At 40.2% G+C, this 18170-nt stretch overlaps 1 long non-coding RNA gene and 1 other non-coding gene across 3 annotated transcripts; one reads left to right on the forward strand and one right to left on the reverse strand.

Moving 5' to 3' along the window:
• Positions 1-159: 159 nt before the first annotated feature.
• LOC112431791 (uncharacterized) lies at positions 160-4533 on the forward strand. Of its 2 annotated transcripts, XR_013098294.1 has the most exons (8): positions 160-513; positions 677-806; positions 2299-2430; positions 2548-2647; positions 2766-2825; positions 2915-3005; positions 3172-3329; positions 3992-4533. It is a non-coding gene; the product is annotated as an uncharacterized LOC112431791 (long non-coding RNA). The 2 variants fall into 2 exon arrangements; XR_003022657.2 differs by having other exon boundaries at positions 160-806.
• Positions 4534-17053: 12520 nt separating this feature from the next.
• Positions 17054-17125, reverse strand: trnae-cuc (transfer RNA glutamic acid (anticodon CUC)). Its single transcript has one exon. It is a non-coding gene; the product is annotated as a tRNA-Glu (tRNA).
• Between the last annotated feature and the right edge of the window lie 1045 nt (positions 17126-18170).

Below are 18170 nucleotides of genomic sequence, written 5' to 3' on the forward strand. Positions count from 1 at the left end.
CAAACAAAAACATTCATTTTTACAGAAACAAGATGTTAAAAAATAGGGTCCACCATAATAATACAACCAGTACATACCATTAAAAAAAAAGCAAATATCAGCAGTGAAAGATAATAAAACTGATAGTATTTTTTTATTTTAAAATTCAGATACTGATATACAGATTAAAAGTTAGGCCTGCAGTATATCATTGTTAACCTTCTGATAAAAAAATCAACAGCAAAAGAAGATGTTAAAAATAAAGTTTATGGTTGTGAATAAAATTGATTTCAATAATCTTTTTTAATTATTATTTTAAAACAACTTTATGTTGTTGTGTTTCACGCCATATTATCAGACCACCTTAAGTGGGTCGGCCTTAAATTTTGAATTTGTGTGATCGCTGTTGATTGGTAGCTAAACTGCTGGTAAACTGTGTACAGACGTTTTACGTTCGAATTGCAGAGAAAAAAAATCTGGTAGCAACATTGTGCAGTATGAGCGAACCATTTCACCAAAAAAAGGGGAAGCAAGGTAAGACGTGGCTGCAGCGGTCTGCAGACGTGACTTCTGATCAAATTCGAACCTCCTAAAGAAACAAAGAGCGACGTTACATTGCGGGATGACGTCACCTGAAAATGACCAATAGCGCGGCGCGCTGCTGAGCTGTGTGCCAACCGCTCTTTTTTTCATGCAGGAGACTCAAGTTGGCTTCGCTAACGGACACAGTTTTGAACTCGTATATTAGCGCCATTTATTGCTGCTTGGACCACAGCATCTTCGGAATTTGTAGACATCCTGGCAGCTTACAATTAGTTCGAGGTGAGGTGAGTACATGCAACTTCAAGTTATCTCTGTTATAAAAATCCACCAGCCCAGCGTTTATAGATGATTTTAGCAGTTCGTTTTTTATGAGTGAGGTTGTGAATTTAGTTAGCATTTGTGAGTTGAGTTAGCATTACTGTTGCGAGGGAAGCATTGCTCTGGATTAGTTTCTGTATATGGCGTGCTTAATTCGCTAGGGAGGAATTACCAAAGTACATGGAGTTATGTTAACGTGTAATTTCTGTGGTAAGGTAGTTCAGTCATCAAGGGGCTACGTGCTTCATTGTAAACTGCATCGGAATGAGCCACGTTGTTTCTTTCGGTGTATTGAAGAAGGCTGCAAGCAGACATACACCAGGTATGGCGCGTTTAAGGCTCATTTTTACCGAAGACACTGCCCCCACCCATGTCACTGGTGTGGTGGTGGTTTCTTCGTTTACATGTGCAATGGCGATGTGTGAACGTCAGTGTCAGAACTCTAAAGAGTTAATAGCTCATCTGAAGAGCCATATTGTGGAAGGACACGTGGTCACTTGTCCAGTAAGAGGATGCACAAATACCTTTAGAGTTAAATCATCTTTTACTGCTCACATGTCACGTAAACACAGAGTTTTCAGACAGCAGCATTGGTGATTTATATAGAGAGTCTGCATGTCAATCATCATCTGTTCCAACCACATCAGATGACTTTGTACCCTTGATTTCCGAGCCTGCTGCACAGTCTATTACACATGAAGATAACATGGAAATGCCCCCTGAATTCTGTGATCTTTTTCTGAGAAACGTTTCACTATTCTACTTAAAATTGCAGGGTCAGTTTCTACTGCCTGCTTCAACCATACAGAACATTGTAGAGGAAATGCAGAACATGCATGAGTTGGGACAGACATACAGTTTGGGTAAACTTGCATCACTGTTAAAAGATGACACATCATTATCAGAGGAGGACATCAACAAAGTCTGTGAGTCTGTCAAAAGCTATGATCTTTTTTCTGCATGTCATACCGGGCCATTGAGGACAGTGCACTCCAGAGCTCAGATCTTTAAAAAAGCCTTCAACTATGCGGAACCAAAGAAAATATTTTTAGGGAGAGATGAAAACAGAAAAGATAGGTTTGCCTATTATGTGCCTTTAAGAGAGACTTTGAGATGTCTGCTAGAGTCTGATCTGTGGCAGAAATCAGAAGAGCCCTCTACTGAGCCTCCTGCTGATGTTCTGTGTGACATAAGTGATAGTAAGCTGTTTTAAATAAAATGATTTTTTTGGTCAAAACCCATTGACTTAATTGATTTCTATCCATTAACATCTTACATGAAGTATGGGTACCAAATGGTTCCACTGAAACACAGTGTGCTGTCACAATAATGGTGCTGTTAGTTTGGTACTTACGAAACACTGTATAAAAGTGTAGTATCAAGCAAGATCAGCTTCATATTTTAAGACCAAAGGTACCACTTGGTGTAAATTGACCTTTATTCACATTCTTTTATCAGACATCTTGGAAATGGGGGGCAGCATAAGGAGTTCCATTACTAAGGTGCTGCCGGACCTGTCTGCCTCAATCCTTGAAATTGTACTGGAGGCACTACAATCATTAGGAGTGGAGACATCTGAGAAACAAACCAGTAAGTATTATGATTTCATTGCACAATAGCCATGAAGGACTTTCTGTTTTTTCTATTATGCTTTGGCCAAGGTCCAAAAAGTACAATTAATCTATTGTTTGTGATATTGTTTTACAGCACCAAATATGGAAATTTCAAGCCAGGCCAGCATATCATCTCCATCTGTTTTAAGGTTTAAGGGTGGTGGCACAGCTAAGACCCAAGAGTCTCTTTCAAGGTTAGTAAAGTAAACAGATTCAAGAAGATATTTTACACATTTCTTTGTCGTCTGTCTCTAAATCTTATTTTGTCTTTATTATGATTAAAAAGGTTTGTTTTGTTCCTGCCCTTTTCAGACACTGAATTTGAGCAGAAACCATAAGGATACTCAAAGGACCTGTGACTCTCAGGAAATGGTGAGATTTCAGGTCCTAACCTTTTTTTTTCCATTAAATTAATTTTCCTTTTTCCCTTTACAATATTGCTGTTTTGTTTTTGTAAACAGCATCAAATGAGAGAGACAGATGAAACAGTTTCAAGACAATGGCAGGAAAAAAATGCTGAAGATTGAAACAAACCTTGGCTGGAAATATTTGGTATGTGTTTTACCGTAAATCAAATTGTTGAAAAACATTCAGCTACACTGTAACACAGGGAAACTTGATTTGCACTTATTTTGTTACTTTAATTTCTTGTCTCATTATTTTTGTCAGTTATTATTGTTTATGGTGTATGCCCTTCTTGTTTTCCTTCTGAATGCAGAAGGTATCTAGCCAGTCCACAATGAAAGCTTCGTTGCACCCAATGAGTCTTCTGGCAGAAATGATGGCGGCTGTATTCTTTGGCTTCCCTAAACATCACACCCTGCCTGTTTATACGAGGCTCTTCAATTAAGTCTGCACCCAAAGATTCAATAAGAGGTAAGCAGTGGTATTATTCAAGTTTTGCTAAAGAAAGATGGACAGGAGACACTAATCTTAATCAGCCGAGCTCAGGTTCATGTCCAGGTGAGCAGTTTCATACGCTATAAAATGTAGATTGAATGATAGGTCTCATCACCATGCATTCAGCCATTAACTTCAAGTTCTATGATAAATCAATACGAAACTTAAATACGTTTTCCAACAAATTATGATTGTGATTAGGGCTGCGTTGTCTATGTATAACTTTTACATAAGTAGATTTAAAGTATAACTATTGCCAAAACGCAACCTGGGCTGTTTTTTTTTTTTTGTTTTTTTTTACTGTATCGATTTTGATGTGCTCAAATTTATGCCCCGGCCCCCTAGTATTCCCATTCACTGGCTATTGACCACAAAACAAAATCACGGTCAATCTCAAAAACGGCTTGTTTGTCGTAATTATGCTTTTAGATATATGTTTGTCTCGTTTACAGTAAAAAAAAAAAAAACTGAAAAAAACAGCCCAGGTTGCATTTTGACAATAGCTATCCTTTAAGAACTGTATATTTTACACTTAAGAAATCATTTATCATTAGATCTGGTTTTGGCAGCACGTTTTGTTCATTTCTGTGCATTTTGCTCAAGCACTGATCAAACTTTGTCCATTTTTTTTGCTGCAGAGGGGATCCTGCCAGTCCAAAGTGAACTCCTGATGGACATTGAAGTACTCCTGCAGAGCTTGTATCTTCAACACCATGCGCATTAGAAACTCCACCGAGTCCTTTCCTTCACCAAGGCAGGACCCAGTGACTCATTACTGTTGATAGGTCAGGGGCAGGTAATATTTTGTTTCATGTTTATTCATTCCTCCATGGATTACCAGCCATATATATGGACACATGCTGTATTCTCAAGATCTATGCTGTTTTGTAGGAATAGAGAAAATAATATGTTTAGTCTGTTTTCAAATGGTATGTCAAATTTTCTCATTGTTTATCAGTAATATTCTCTACCTTGGTTGTATATGAGCATCTTTAGATTTTTCTATATTTAGCGGTTGCAAATGTAAAATGTACGGTAAACCATTTATGTTCCTCATATTGTACTGTATTTTTAGCGGTAAAATACCGGCAGCTGTGGTTGCCAGGAATTTACCGTAAAATGTATCTGGTCAAAATAAAATGCTGTAATTTGTTATACAATTTCACTGTGTTTTTTACTGTCAAAGTGTGACCAGGAGATATTTTATTTTGTATTCTTATGATCACAGTTATAATTAGAAGTATCAATCATTAATCATTTACCATTGTGGAATCTGATGACAGTATAATCTTTGTTTTATATCTATGGTAATCTGAGTAAAGATTAATGTATGCAGGTTATCATCATTGTACTCAAGTCTCAAATGGTATCCACAGCATTGTATTCACCGTCCATAACTGGAGGGTCTAGCAGGACCTTGTTCTAATTCATTTGCAGGCCTACATCAGAACATGCACATAGAGAGTTATGTAAACACGCACGTTCACCCTTATTTACACAGGGAGGTCATGTCAGGACATTCTCTAGTTGGACACACAGGCTCACCGAACTGCACAACATGACATGTCACACACTTGGTTTTCTCTAAAGTATCATCTGATGTTTGTATAAGGAGAACTTTGGACTATGGGGAGACTGTTATCATTTCCAGTAAGGTCTAACTGTGTGATGTCATCATGGGTTACATAAGGATGGGGAGCTGTCCACTCTTTGGAGATCTGTGGCTGTACGCTTGTCTTCCCATGCTTCTGTCTTAGAAGCATGTAATAAAATCACTATGTTTGTCACCTACACGGACTCGGCTGTTTTTCCTTCTTACCCAAACTGAACCAGACGTAACAACTTGGTGCCGAAACTCCGGTTGGGGAGGAGGGGAGCTTGCAGCTATCGTGTGGGTGACAAACAGGGGCGGAGGCCAGCAGCTTATCTGAGTGACGCCAGGCGGAATAAGAAAAGGAAAGGTGAGTGCCACCTGTTGATTTTTATCCAAAGGCGCTATATTGGAAGTTAAAACTAAAATTAATTAAATAATATTCACTCAGTATGGGCTTCTGGCGTTGGTCCATGGTGATCTTGGGGTAATTAGTGTTAAAGGTAGGGAATAGTGAACTGAGTAAATGTATTGCTGTTTATTTTGAGAGTGAACTGTTGAGTTAAGAGGTTATGTGTTTAAGTTAATACGGTTTAAGGTGTGTGGAAACAAATAAATACGGTTTAAGAGGTTTAAATGTGGGTTGACTGGGAATGCCAGCCAGTCAATCGGTAGTGTAGGGCATTTGGTTTTAATTGGGTAGCAAAAACGCGGTTTTGGGCTTCAGATAATTAAACGGGGGGGCTGAGAGCTCACCGTGAGGCTTTTAAAACAAGTATATTTATTTAGGACTGGAGACGCGGTCTCCTAGGAATGCAGTTCGTCCAGCAGGTGGCACTGACCCCTAATCGCGGACGCGTGGTTAGGTTTTAGCCCGGAGTTGGCCTTCCGCGGGGATTCGGACTCCCGTCAAAAAGGCTAGACAATCAATGGGTGATTGTCTTATACTGCATTTTTTGATCGACAGGTCTGGGACCGGCCGGGACCACACAACGTCGTTGGTCTGAGAGTTTTAAGTAAAGCTGAAGGCGTGGGTTTGATACCAGCGCCAGAGGTGGAGCTCCTTTTCAGCTGCGGGAAACGGTTATAAATTAAGTAGAATTTAGTAATTTGACCGTTTTTCAAGGCGGCGTACTTGAGACGTGTAATTGATCAGCAAGAGCGAGGCTCTGGGCTGAAAGATGCTTTTAAATTAGTCAAAAATTTAGCAACACCAGCAGAGAAATAGAGAAGTGAGATAAAGTTGTTCTGGCATATGGTGTTTTCTTAGGAATTCGAGCGCTATCGGGAGGGCGTTCCCGAGGTGTGTATTGACCAGCAAGGCTAGGCCTGGGCTATAGGTGCTTTTAAATTAGTCAAAAAGTTAGGTGTAACCTCTTCTAGCATATGACGTCTATGCGGGCCCGTGTGTATATTGTATATAAATTACCCGTGTGTGTCTGTGCATTTAAAAGTGTAAATTGTATAAACTGTCTTGTGTTGTTGAATTTCTTCTGTGTGGATCCAGAGTGTGTGTGTGTATTTCTCCTTAGGAGAAAGGAGGGGTTGTGTGGTGCTGCGCAGTAGCGGGCACACGCGCGAGTACGAGCGGAGTGTGTGTGTGTACAGCTGCGGCCCTTGGTTTCATCTCTCTATTTCTCCATATTTGTCCTTCTGAGCTTCTTTTCGTTAGGTGAAAGGGGGTCTCAGAAGTGTGGTTAAGAGATTTCAGTATATTAAATAAACTAAACCTTGTAGTCTTGTGTTTGTGATTTCCTAATGTGACTATGGTTTAATAGAATTCAAGGAGTAATGATCCCTTGTGTAAAACTCCCGTAAGGTAGGAGTGCGGGGATAAATATCTTGACAAAATTTGAGAACTTTGTGTGATTGCTGGGAGATTTTTAGTTGGGTCGTATTTCCTTCTCTACCTGGAAAAGGCAGAGATCTGTGCTTTATTTGATGTTGTGTAAATAAAGCTTTTAAAAGTTGGTTGAGTCTCTCGTATGAGGAGGGAAAACGGTGCATGGTAGATTGTCTAGATTATTTTTGTATGTGAAAACGTTGTAGTTGTTAGGGAAGTGAATGTGAGAGTGAATTTTCGCTGGCTTTGCGTGCTTAAAACTGTTGCAGTAGACGTTTGTGAAGTTTTGTTGTGAAAGGATGATTAGAGTGTGTGTGTGTGTAGGTGTGTCTGTGAGAGAAAGACAAGGTGGGGGCCGAGTGCTGTGTGTGTGTGACTTTCTGCATGACAGAAGAGGAAGGAGAAGTAGGTCAGTTGATTTTCTGTGAAATAATAATAGTCAAGAAAAAGGGAAAACAATAAAGTGTGGAAGTGTGAGTGAGATATTGTCTCTGACTGGGGAAGCAGTGAGAGTAGAGGTCACCTTATTCCCCTGCTGGACACAAGAGAGAACAGGATTTGGAGTGTTGTGGAGGAAAATGATTAGTAATAACATCAAGCAGTTTTTGTGTTTGCAGTCAAGAACATATGAAATTTTTACTTGTGGGGTTTAAAGTTAGTAAAGAGTTAAATCAACCCTCCTCAAGACTTCAATAATTTAGGCAGTTATGTTTATACAGATACTAAATGTATGTTTAGTGTCTTCATACAGGTGTTTTTTCTTAACCTGGAAACCTGAGTACGGAAGCAGAAGACAGGCCAAGCTTTAGCTAAAAATTCACGGCTGGACACCAGAGTTGTCCCCACCCCTCCCGGGAAAGAAAGAGAGAATGAAGTTTTAGGCAGGTTTTTCTCGCAGAACTGCTCTGGGTGCTGTGTCCCTGAATCTCACCAGTGTTAACCTCTGGCGGAAGACATGGAAAAAAGGAAAAGATGTTCCTGGTAAATGACTGAAACAAATAAAACCACACACAACCAGAGACAGGTATGAGAAGTGTGAGGAACAGACACATGTGCATGTTAGAGGAATGCCTCATTTGAGAAAAAGTTAAATTAACCCATACACTGCATTTCGTTGCCCTGTACCTGTGCATGTGCAATGACAATAAAGTTGAATTCTATTCTATTCTATTCTATTCTATTCTATATACAGACGCACCCATACATGCAATGAAGAAACAGCTTACATACATGTGCACGTACATGCAAGGTTAAAGTAGCGACACTTAACATACACCTGTTTTTAAATGATATAGTTTATACATTACTGACAAATAAACTCTCTGGGTTGCAAGACAACAACTTAACGTCAAAAGACAAAGACACTGGTCTGATGATTAAGTGAGGACACGACAAATTTAGTGGTTAAAAGGGTCGAATTGGGACATGTTTTGTTGATTGTTTGAGACAAAGGACTACTGAATGGTAGAAAATTCCTTTTTAGGTTTCTAAACAGGATCTTAAGAATTTTAACACGTACCTGTGTTGTCCTGTCAACTTGGGGGGTTATGAGTCGATTATGTGGTGAGAAAAAACAAAAAAAAAAAAAAAGGGGGGAAGGGAGATCTCGTTGTTTCTCCCCTCTCGGGATAACACAGCCAACACAGCACAGCCAACACAACATCATTTTCCTGTTCGCCTGTTTTGTTTTGTTTTTGTTTTTTCTGAAAGCCGAAGCTGACCTGGACTCCTACCCTCCCCTCTACCATCGTTGCCCTCTCCGCGACTATCTTTGACCCTTTGACCCCTGAAGGCCACAGCAGCTGGACTCACAACAACAACTTGAGGATGTCAACAGTGCTGCAAAAACAAAAGCGATCTCATGCAGCAGAGACGGAGAGCACTAAACCTAAAGCCCGTTTCACTACACGGGGGAAATTCCCAGGCTGCGTCAGCTGACAGAGCTGTGACGAGACGCGCATTAAGCCCGGAGGAAAAGGGAGGGTGAGCAAAAGAATGCTGACCTCTGAGAAGAGCCGAACAGCAGAGCTGCAGAAGGCCGTGGAGCAGAGTAAGGACAACATAAATAGACTCTGATCTGACGTGGAAGGAAAAGACTCTGAGGTCTTTGACAGAAACTGAGCACGGCTCCGGAGGAGCTGGTTGCTAGTTGAACTCATCAGTCAGACGTGGAGTTTCACGTACAGGACTTGAAATCAGGCGGAAGCTTGCTGGAGCAGGAGGTCGTCAGACTTGACGCAAAGTTCCAACAGCAGGAGTAAACCCTGAAAGAGCTACAGAAGCAAAAGGGTCAAGTTACAAGGAGAAGATGCAGGCAGCTGCAACAACGGATGCAAACAGACCCAAAGAGGAGAGAAGGTTTTAATAAGGTTTAACATATTTCTGTTATTTTTACAGTTATTTACAATAATAGGGTCTATCCTATTACTGTTAAATTAACAACAAATTACTGTAAATATTATTATATTATTACTTTTTTTTTACTGCAAATATCTGTAAAAAGCTATGGAAAGTTGCATTTTTTACATTAAATTGCTGTATAATTGACAAATATATTTGGTTTTTTTCTATCATGATTTTGGTAAAATAATACGTTGTCTACCTTAAAAATTAGGGTTACAAAACCAGTATACCGTATTGTCTTTTACAGATTCCACATTTTTTACACGGTATATTCCTGGCAACCACAGCTGCCGGTATTTTACCGTAAATTTGACAGATTTTTTTTACAGTGCAGGATGACATGCATTGTCACAAAGGAAAGAAGGATGGAAGGATGGATCACAAGCTTTGTCACAAAGGAAAGAAGGATGGAAGGAAGGATCACAAGCTTTGTCACAAAGGAAAGAAGGATGGAAGGAAGGATCACATGCATTGTCACAAAGGAAAGAAGGATGGAAGGATGGATCACAAGTTTTGTCACAAAGGAAAGAAGGATGGAAGGAAGGATCACAAGCTTTGTCACAAAGGAAAGAAGGATGGAAGGAAGGATCACAAGCTTTGTCACAAAGGAAAGAAGGATGGAAGGAAGGATCACAAGCATTGTCACAAAGGAAAGAAGGATGGAAGGAAGAATCACATGCATTTTCACAAAGGAAAGAATGATGGAAGGAAGGATTATATGCATTGTCACAAAGGAAAGAAGGATGGAAGGAAGGATCACATGCATTGTCACAAAGGAAAGAAGGATGGAAGGAAGGATCACAAGCATTGTCACAAAGGAAAGAAGGATGGAAGGAAGAATCACATGCATTGTCACAAAGGAAAGAAGGATGGAAGGAAGGATCACAAGCTTTGTCACAAAGGAAAGAAGGATGGAAGGAAGAATCACATGCATTGTCACAAAGGAAAGAAGGATGGAAGGAAGGATCACAAGCTTTGTCACAAAGGAAAGAAGGATGGAAGGAAGGAAAGATCACAAGCTTTGTCACAAGTGCAATACTTTAATTTTCTGCTGTTCATTCCTGTGCAATATCCCATCTGCCCTCCCGTCATATTTCTTTTCAAGATTTTCTTATTTAATCACTAATGTACATATATTTATATTTATAGATACATATATATTCAGTCATCTTTTCTCTTTTACCATGTCTCTCTAATATTTTGCTCCTTGCTATTTTTCTATTTTCTTTATTATTTTATTTTATTTTAATATATTTTCTCCTACTGTGCATGCTGCTGAGTGACTGCTGCTCGTCAAACACATTTAATTGCAATGTTGACCCTGTGCTAACTTGCATATGACAAATAAATCTGAAAACTAAAACTAAACAAAGGAAAGAAGGATGGAAGGAAAGATCACAAGCATTGTCACAAAGGAAAGAAGGATGGAAGGAAGGATCACAAGCTTTGTCACAAAGGAAAGAAGGATGGATGGAAGGATCACATGCATTGTCACAAAGGAAAGAAGGATGGAAGGAAGGATCACATGCATTGTCACAAAGGAAAGAAGGATGGAAGGAAAGATCACAAGCATTGTCACAAAGGAAAGAAGGATGGAAGGAAGGATCACAAGCATTGTCACAAAGGAAAGAAGGATGGAAGGAAGGATCACAAGCTTTGTCACAAAGGAAAGAAGGAGGGAAGGATCACATGCATTGTTACAAAGGAAAGAAGGATCGAAGGAAGGATCACAAGCATTGTCACAAAGGAAAGAAGGATGGAAGGAAGGATCACAAGCTTTGTCACAAAGGAAAGAAGGAGGGAAGGATCACATGCATTGTTACAAAGGAAAGAAGGATGGAAGGAAGGATCACATGCATTGTCACAAAGGAAAGAAGGATGGAAGGAAGGATCACATGCATTGTCACAAAGGAAAGAAGGATCGAAGGAAGGATCACATGCATTGTCACAAAGGAAAGAAGGATGGAAGGAAGGATCACAAGCATTGTCACAAAGGAAAGAAGGATGGAAGGAAGGATCACAAGCTTTGTCACAAAGGAAAGAAGGATGGAAGGAAGGATCACAAGCATTGTCACAAAGGAAAGAAGGATGGAAGGAAGGATCACAAGCTTTGTCACAAAGGAAAGAAGGATGGAAGGAAGGATCACAAGCATTGTCACAAAGGAAAGAAGGATGGAAGGAAGGATCACAAGCTTTGTCACAAAGGAAAGAAGGATGGAAGGAAGGATCACAAGCATTGTCACAAAGGAAAGAAGGATGGAAGGAAGGATCACAAGCTTTGTCACAAAGGAAAGAAGGATGGAAGGAAGGAAAGATCACAAGCTTTGTCACAAAGGAAAGAAGGATGGAAGGAAGGAAAGATCACAAGCTTTGTCACAAGTGCCATACTTTAATTTTCTGCTGCTCATTCCTGTGCAATATCCCATCTGCCCTCCCGTCATATTTCTTTTCAAGATTTTCTTATTTAATCACTAATGTACATATATTTATATTTATAGATACATATATATTCAGTCATCTTTTCTCTTTTACCATGTCTCTCTAATATTTTGCTCCTTACTATTTTTCTATTTTCTTTATTGTTTTATTTTATTTTAATATATTTTCTCCTACTGTGCATGCTGCTGAGTGACTGCTGCTCGTCAAACACATTTAATTGCAATGTTGACCCTGTGCTAACTTGCATATGACAAATAAATCTGAAAACTGAAACTAAACTAAGGAAAGAAGGATGGAAGGAAAGATCACAAGCTTTGTCACAAAGGAAAGAAGGATGGAAGGAAGGAAGGATCACAAGCATTGTCACAAAGGAAAGAAGGATGGAAGGAAGAATCACATGCATTGTCACAAAGGAAAGAAGGATGGAAGGAAGGATCACATGCATTGTCACAAAGGAAAGAACGATGGAAGGCAGGATGACATGCAATGTCACAAAGGAAAGAAGGATGGAAGGAAGGATCACATGCATTGTCACAAAGGAAAGAACGATGGAAGGCAGGATGACATGCAATGTCACAAAGGAAAGAAGGATGGAAGGAAGAATCACATGCATTGTCACAAAGGAAAGAACGATGGAAGGCAGGATGATATGCAATGTCACAAAGGAAAGAAGGATGGAAGGAAGAATCACATGCATTGTCACAAAGGAAAGAAGGATGGAAGGAAGGATCACAAGCATTGTCACAAAGGAAAGAAGGATGGAAGGAAGGATCACAAGCATTGTCACAAAGGAAAGAAGGATGGAAGGAAGAATCACATGCATTGTCACAAAGGAAAGAACGATGGAAGGCAGGATGACATGCAATGTCACAAAGGAAAGAAGGATGGAAGGAAGAATCACATGCATTGTCACAAAGGAAAGAAGGATGGAAGGAAGGATGACATGCATTGTCACAAAGGAAAGAAGGATGGAAGGAAGGATCACAAGCATTGTCACAAAGGAAAGAAGGATGGAAGGAAGGATCACATGCATTGTCACAAAGGAAAGAACGATGGAAGGCAGGATGACATGCATTGTCACAAAGGAAAGAAGGATGGAAGGATGGATCACAAGCTTTGTCACAAAGGAAAGAAGGATGGAAGGAAGGATCACATGCATTGTCACAAAGGAAAGAAGGATGGAAGGAAGGATCACATGCATTGTCACAAAGGAAAGAAGGATGGAAGGATGGATCACAAGCTTTGTCACAAAGGAAAGAAGGATGGAAGGAAGGATCACAAGCTTTGTCACAAAGGAAAGAAGGATGGTAGGAAAGATCACAAGCTTTGTCACAAAGGAAAGAAGGATGGATGGAAGGATCACATGCATTGTCACAAAGGAAAGAAGGATGGAAGGAAGGATCACATGCATTGTCACAAAGGAAAGAAGGATGGAAGGAAGGATCACATGCATTGTCACAAAGGAAAGAAGGATGGAAGGAAGGATCACATGCATTGTCACAAAGGAAAGAAGGATGGAAGGAAGGATCACAAGCTTTGTCACAAAGGAAAGAAGGATGGAAGGAAGGAAAGATCACAAGCTTTGTCACAAGTGCAATACTTTAATTTTCTGCTGCTCATTCCTGTGCAATATCCCATCTGCCCTCCCGTCATATTTCTTTTCAAGATTTTCTTATTTAATCACTAATGTACATATATTTATATTTATAGATACATATATATTCAGTCATCTTTTCTCTTTTACCATGTCTCTCTAATATTTTGCTCCTTGCTATTTTTCTATTTTCTTTATTATTTTATTTTATTTTAATTTATTTTCTCCTACTGTGCATGCTGCTGAGTGACTGCTGCTCGTCAAACACATTTAATTGCAATGTTGACCCTGTGCTAACTTGCATATGACAAATAAATCTGAAAACTAAAACTAAACAAAGGAAAGAAGGATGGAAGGAAAGATCACAAGCATTGTCACAAAGGAAAGAAGGATGGAAGGAAGGATCACAAGCTTTGTCACAAAGGAAAGAAGGATGGAAGGAAGGATCACATGTATTGTCACAAAGGAAAGAAGGATGGAAGGAAGGATCACAAGCATTGTCACAAAGGAAAGAAGGATGGAAGGAAAGATCACAAGCATTGTCACAAAGGAAAGAAGGATGGAAGGAAGGATCACAAGCTTTGTCACAAAGGAAAGAAGGATGGAAGGAAGGATCACATGCATTGTCACAAAGGAAAGAAGGATGGAAGGAAGGATCACATGCATTGTTACAAAGGAAAGAAGGATGGAAGGAAGGATCACAAGCATTGTCACAAAGGAAAGAAGGATGGAAGGAAGGATCACAAGCTTTGTCACAAAGGAAAGAAGGAGGGAAGGATCACATGCATTGTTACAAAGGAAAGAAGGATGGAAGGAAGGATCACAAGCATTGTCACAAAGGAAAGAAGGATGGAAGGAAGGATCACAAGCTTTGTCACAAAGGAAAGAAGGAGGGAAGGATCACATGCATTGTCACAAAGGAAAGAAGGATGGAAGGAAGGATCACATGCATTGTCACAAAGGAAAGAAGGATGGAAGGAAGGATCACATGCATTGTCACAAAGGAAAGAAGGATGGAAGGAAGGATCACAAGCATTGTCACAAAGGAAAGAAGGATGGAAGGAAGGATCACAAGCTTTGTCACAAAGGAAAGAAGGATGTAAGGAAGGAAAGATCACAAGCATTGTCACAAAGGAAAGAAGGATGGAAGGAAGGATCACAAGCTTTGTCACAAAGGAAAGAAGGATGGAAGGAGGGATCACAAGCATTGTCACAAAGGAAAGAAGGATGGAAGGAAGGATCACATGCATTGTCACAAAGGAAAGAACGATGGAAGGCAGGATGACATGCATTGTCACAAAGGAAAGAAGGATGGAAGGATGGATCACAAGCTTTGTCACAAAGGAAAGAAGGATGGAAGGAAGGATCACAAGCATTGTCACAAAGGAAAGAAGGATGGAAGGAAGGATCACATGCATTGTCACAAAGGAAAGAACGATGGAAGGCAGGATGACATGCAATGTCACAAAGGAAAGAAGGATGGAAGGAAGACTCACATGCGTTGTCACAAAGGAAAGAAGGATGGAAGGAAGGATCACATGCATTGTCACAAAGGAAAGAACGATGGAAGGCAGGATGACATGCAATGTCACAAAGGAAAGAAGGATGGAAGGAAGGATCACATGCATTGTCACAAAGGAAAGAAGGATGGAAGGAAGGATCACAAGCTTTGTCACAAAGGAAAGAACGATGGAAGGCAGGATGACATGCAATGTCACAAAGGAAAGAAGGATAGAAGGAAGAATCACATGCGTTGTCACAAAGGAAAGAAGGATGGAAGGAAGGATCACATGCATTGTCACAAAGGAAAGAAGGATGGAAGGAAGGATCACAAGCTTTGTCACAAAGGAAAGAAGGATGGAAGGAAGGAAAGATCACAAGCTTTGTCACAAGTGCAATACTTTAATTTTCTGCTGCTCATTCCTGTGCAATATCCCATCTGCCCTCCCGTCATATTTCTTTTCAAGATTTTCTTATTTAATCACTAATGTACATATATTTATATTTATATTCAGTGTCACAAAGGAAAGAAGGATGGAAGGAAGGAAGGATCACAAGCATTGTCACAAAGGAAAGAACGATGGAAGGCAGGATGACATGCAATGTCACAAAGGAAAGAAGGATGGAAGGAAGAATCACATGCGTTGTCACAAAGGAAAGAAGGATGGAAGGAAGGATCACATGCATTGTCACAAAGGAAAGAACGATGGAAGGCAGGATGACATGCAATGTCACAAAGGAAAGAAGGATGGAAGGAAGAATCACATGCATTGTCACAAAGGAAAGAAGGATGGAAGGAAGGATCACAAGCATTGTCACAAAGGAAAGAAGGATGGAAGGAAGGATCACAAGCATTGTCACAAAGGAAAGAAGGATGGAAGGAAGGATCACATGCATTGTCACAAAGGAAAGAACGATGGAAGGCAGGATGACATGCAGTGTCACAAAGGAAAGAAGGATGGAAGGAAGAATCACATGCATTGTCACAAAGGAAAGAAGGATGGAAGGAAGGATCACATGCATTGTCACAAAGGAAAGAACGATGGAAGGCAGGATGACATGCATTGTCACAAAGGAAAGAAGGATGGAAGGATGGATCACAAGCTTTGTCACAAAGGAAAGAAGGATGGAAGGAAGGATCACAAGCTTTGTCACAAAGGAAAGAAGGATGGAAGGAAGGATCACATGCATTGTCACAAAGGAAAGAAGGATGGAAGGATGGATCACAAGCTTTGTCACAAAGGAAAGAAGGATGGAAGGAAGGATCACAAGCTTTGTCACAAAGGAAAGAAGGATGGAAGGAAGGAAAGATCACAAGCTTTGTCACAAGTGCAATACTTTAATTTTCTGCTGCTCATTCCTGTGCAATATCCCATCTGCCCTCCCGTCATATTTCTTTTCAAGATTTTCTTATTTAATCACTAATGTACATATATTTATATTTATAGATACATATATATTCAGTCATCTTTTCTCTTTTACCATGTCTCTCTAATATTTTGCTCCTTACTATTTTTCTATTTTCTTTATTGTTTTATTTTATTTTAATATATTTTCTCCTACTGTGCATGCTGCTGAGTGACTGTGTGACAGGTTGAATGACTATTGCATATAAAACTGTTCAGTTAATACTAATTCATATCAGTTGATATAAGGACGAAAATAATGTAAATATGGTAAGAAAATGGTTAAGAGTTTATTATTTTTCATGTTATATTAATGGCTTTCATGTTACTTAAGAGAACTGCAATCTATACATCAGTGATCGGCTAGTAAGCCTTTTCTGGGATCGATTAGTAGTGTCTCTATTCTCCACTAGGGGGCTTTCGCGCGTTCTCCTCACTGCAATAAACTACTGCATGAGAGACGCAAGTCATAATCACTCTCGTGATTCTTTTCCCCCTGTTTTCAGGTAAAAGTGTTTAAAAGTTGATATATTTCCAATGTGTACACTGTTAAGATATTTAAGAGGTAATCCTTCATTGTTTTGTAAGCGTTAAAAGCATTACATTGCAGTTTTGTGCACATATACGTGGCGGTTTTGAGCTGTGTTTTGTACTGTGTAATGGCCATTAAGATAACGGCAGGAGCTAAAAACACTGCGATTGTCAGCCATTTTGTCAGGAAACCTGCTCAAGTATATGTATAGTAAGCACTTTAGTATTTCGGTTTATTATTTAGTGTTTTTCTTCCACCATGTGACATTTAGCAGTACAGAATGTGAAACGTTTCTGCTCATTTTCACTGCAATAAACTACTGCATGAGAGACGCAAGTCATAATCACTCTCGTGATTCTTTTCCCCCTGTTTTCAGGGGTGTAACATTTTGTTTCCCTGACCGGGAATCGAACCCGGGCCGCGGCGGTGAGAGCGCCGAATCCTAACCACTAGACCACCAGGGAGGCACCGCTGGGATAGCTGCTTAGATGTCCGGTGTCCACAATCTGCACATCGTAGTCCAAGCCAGCTAAATCCCCCCCACTACAACCCAGGCAGACTTCAGTGAGGAAAGTGTTGCTGTCGAGGCGAACTGGTAGCTGTGTTTTAGCGCATGTTTCCTGAGGCCAGCCAGAGATCATCAGGGGCTGCAAAAGCGACTCAGCTCAGCGTCACCCATACATGCAAAATTCTTCCAGCCTACTGCCACAATGTCTTTGGTGGAAGAGCTGCGAGAAGAGGTTGTGCGTGAAATGCACACTCTGTCCAAAGACCAACTAGTGTCAATCTGCGAGTTCCTTGGCATTGCAGAGAAAATAGATGTTAGCAGAAAAACACGACTGTCACTGCTAACACACATCCAAATACACATTGAGAGAGAAGGTATAACAGTACTTGAGGATGAAGGAATGTCAGAACTGTTGTTGCTTAATGATAAGATTGCTGAAATAATGAAAGAGACAATTGTTGAGACTGAACCAAATGCAAATGAAGAGGGTGATTCAGGACACAGAGAGCAACCAAATACTGCAACCTCACTGGTAACAGAGACAGCTAATGCAGTTAACACAGCAATTATTTCTCACTCCCAAGGTAATCGCTTTGTCCTTAACTCATCTGTGTCAAGTACCCCCCAACGACCAAGCCCTTACTGGCAGAAAGATTTCAAAATATCAGGCCAGATTGGCGAACCAGGTCAAAAAGACAAACTGACATTTTCCAGTCTTGCTCACCAGATCGAAAATGGACTGAGCAGAGGTTACTCAGAGCTTGACATTGTAGATGCTGTCATCAGAGCTATCTTGCCAGGTCTACAACTACGCAGCTATTTGGAGGGAAAAGCTCAACTCACCCTTCCGACTCTACGCCGCATACTGCGCTCCCATTTCCAGGAGAAGAGCGCCACCGAACTGTATAAACAACTTGCCTCTGAGGTACAGACCCCAAAAGAGACTGCTCAAAGCTTCCTGATGAGAGTTTTAGATCTAAAGCAGAAAGTCTTATTTGCTT

Source organism: Maylandia zebra, linkage group LG4, assembly GCF_041146795.1.
Source record: "Maylandia zebra isolate NMK-2024a linkage group LG4, Mzebra_GT3a, whole genome shotgun sequence".
NCBI classification, from domain to species: Eukaryota; Metazoa; Chordata; class Actinopteri; order Cichliformes; family Cichlidae; genus Maylandia; species Maylandia zebra.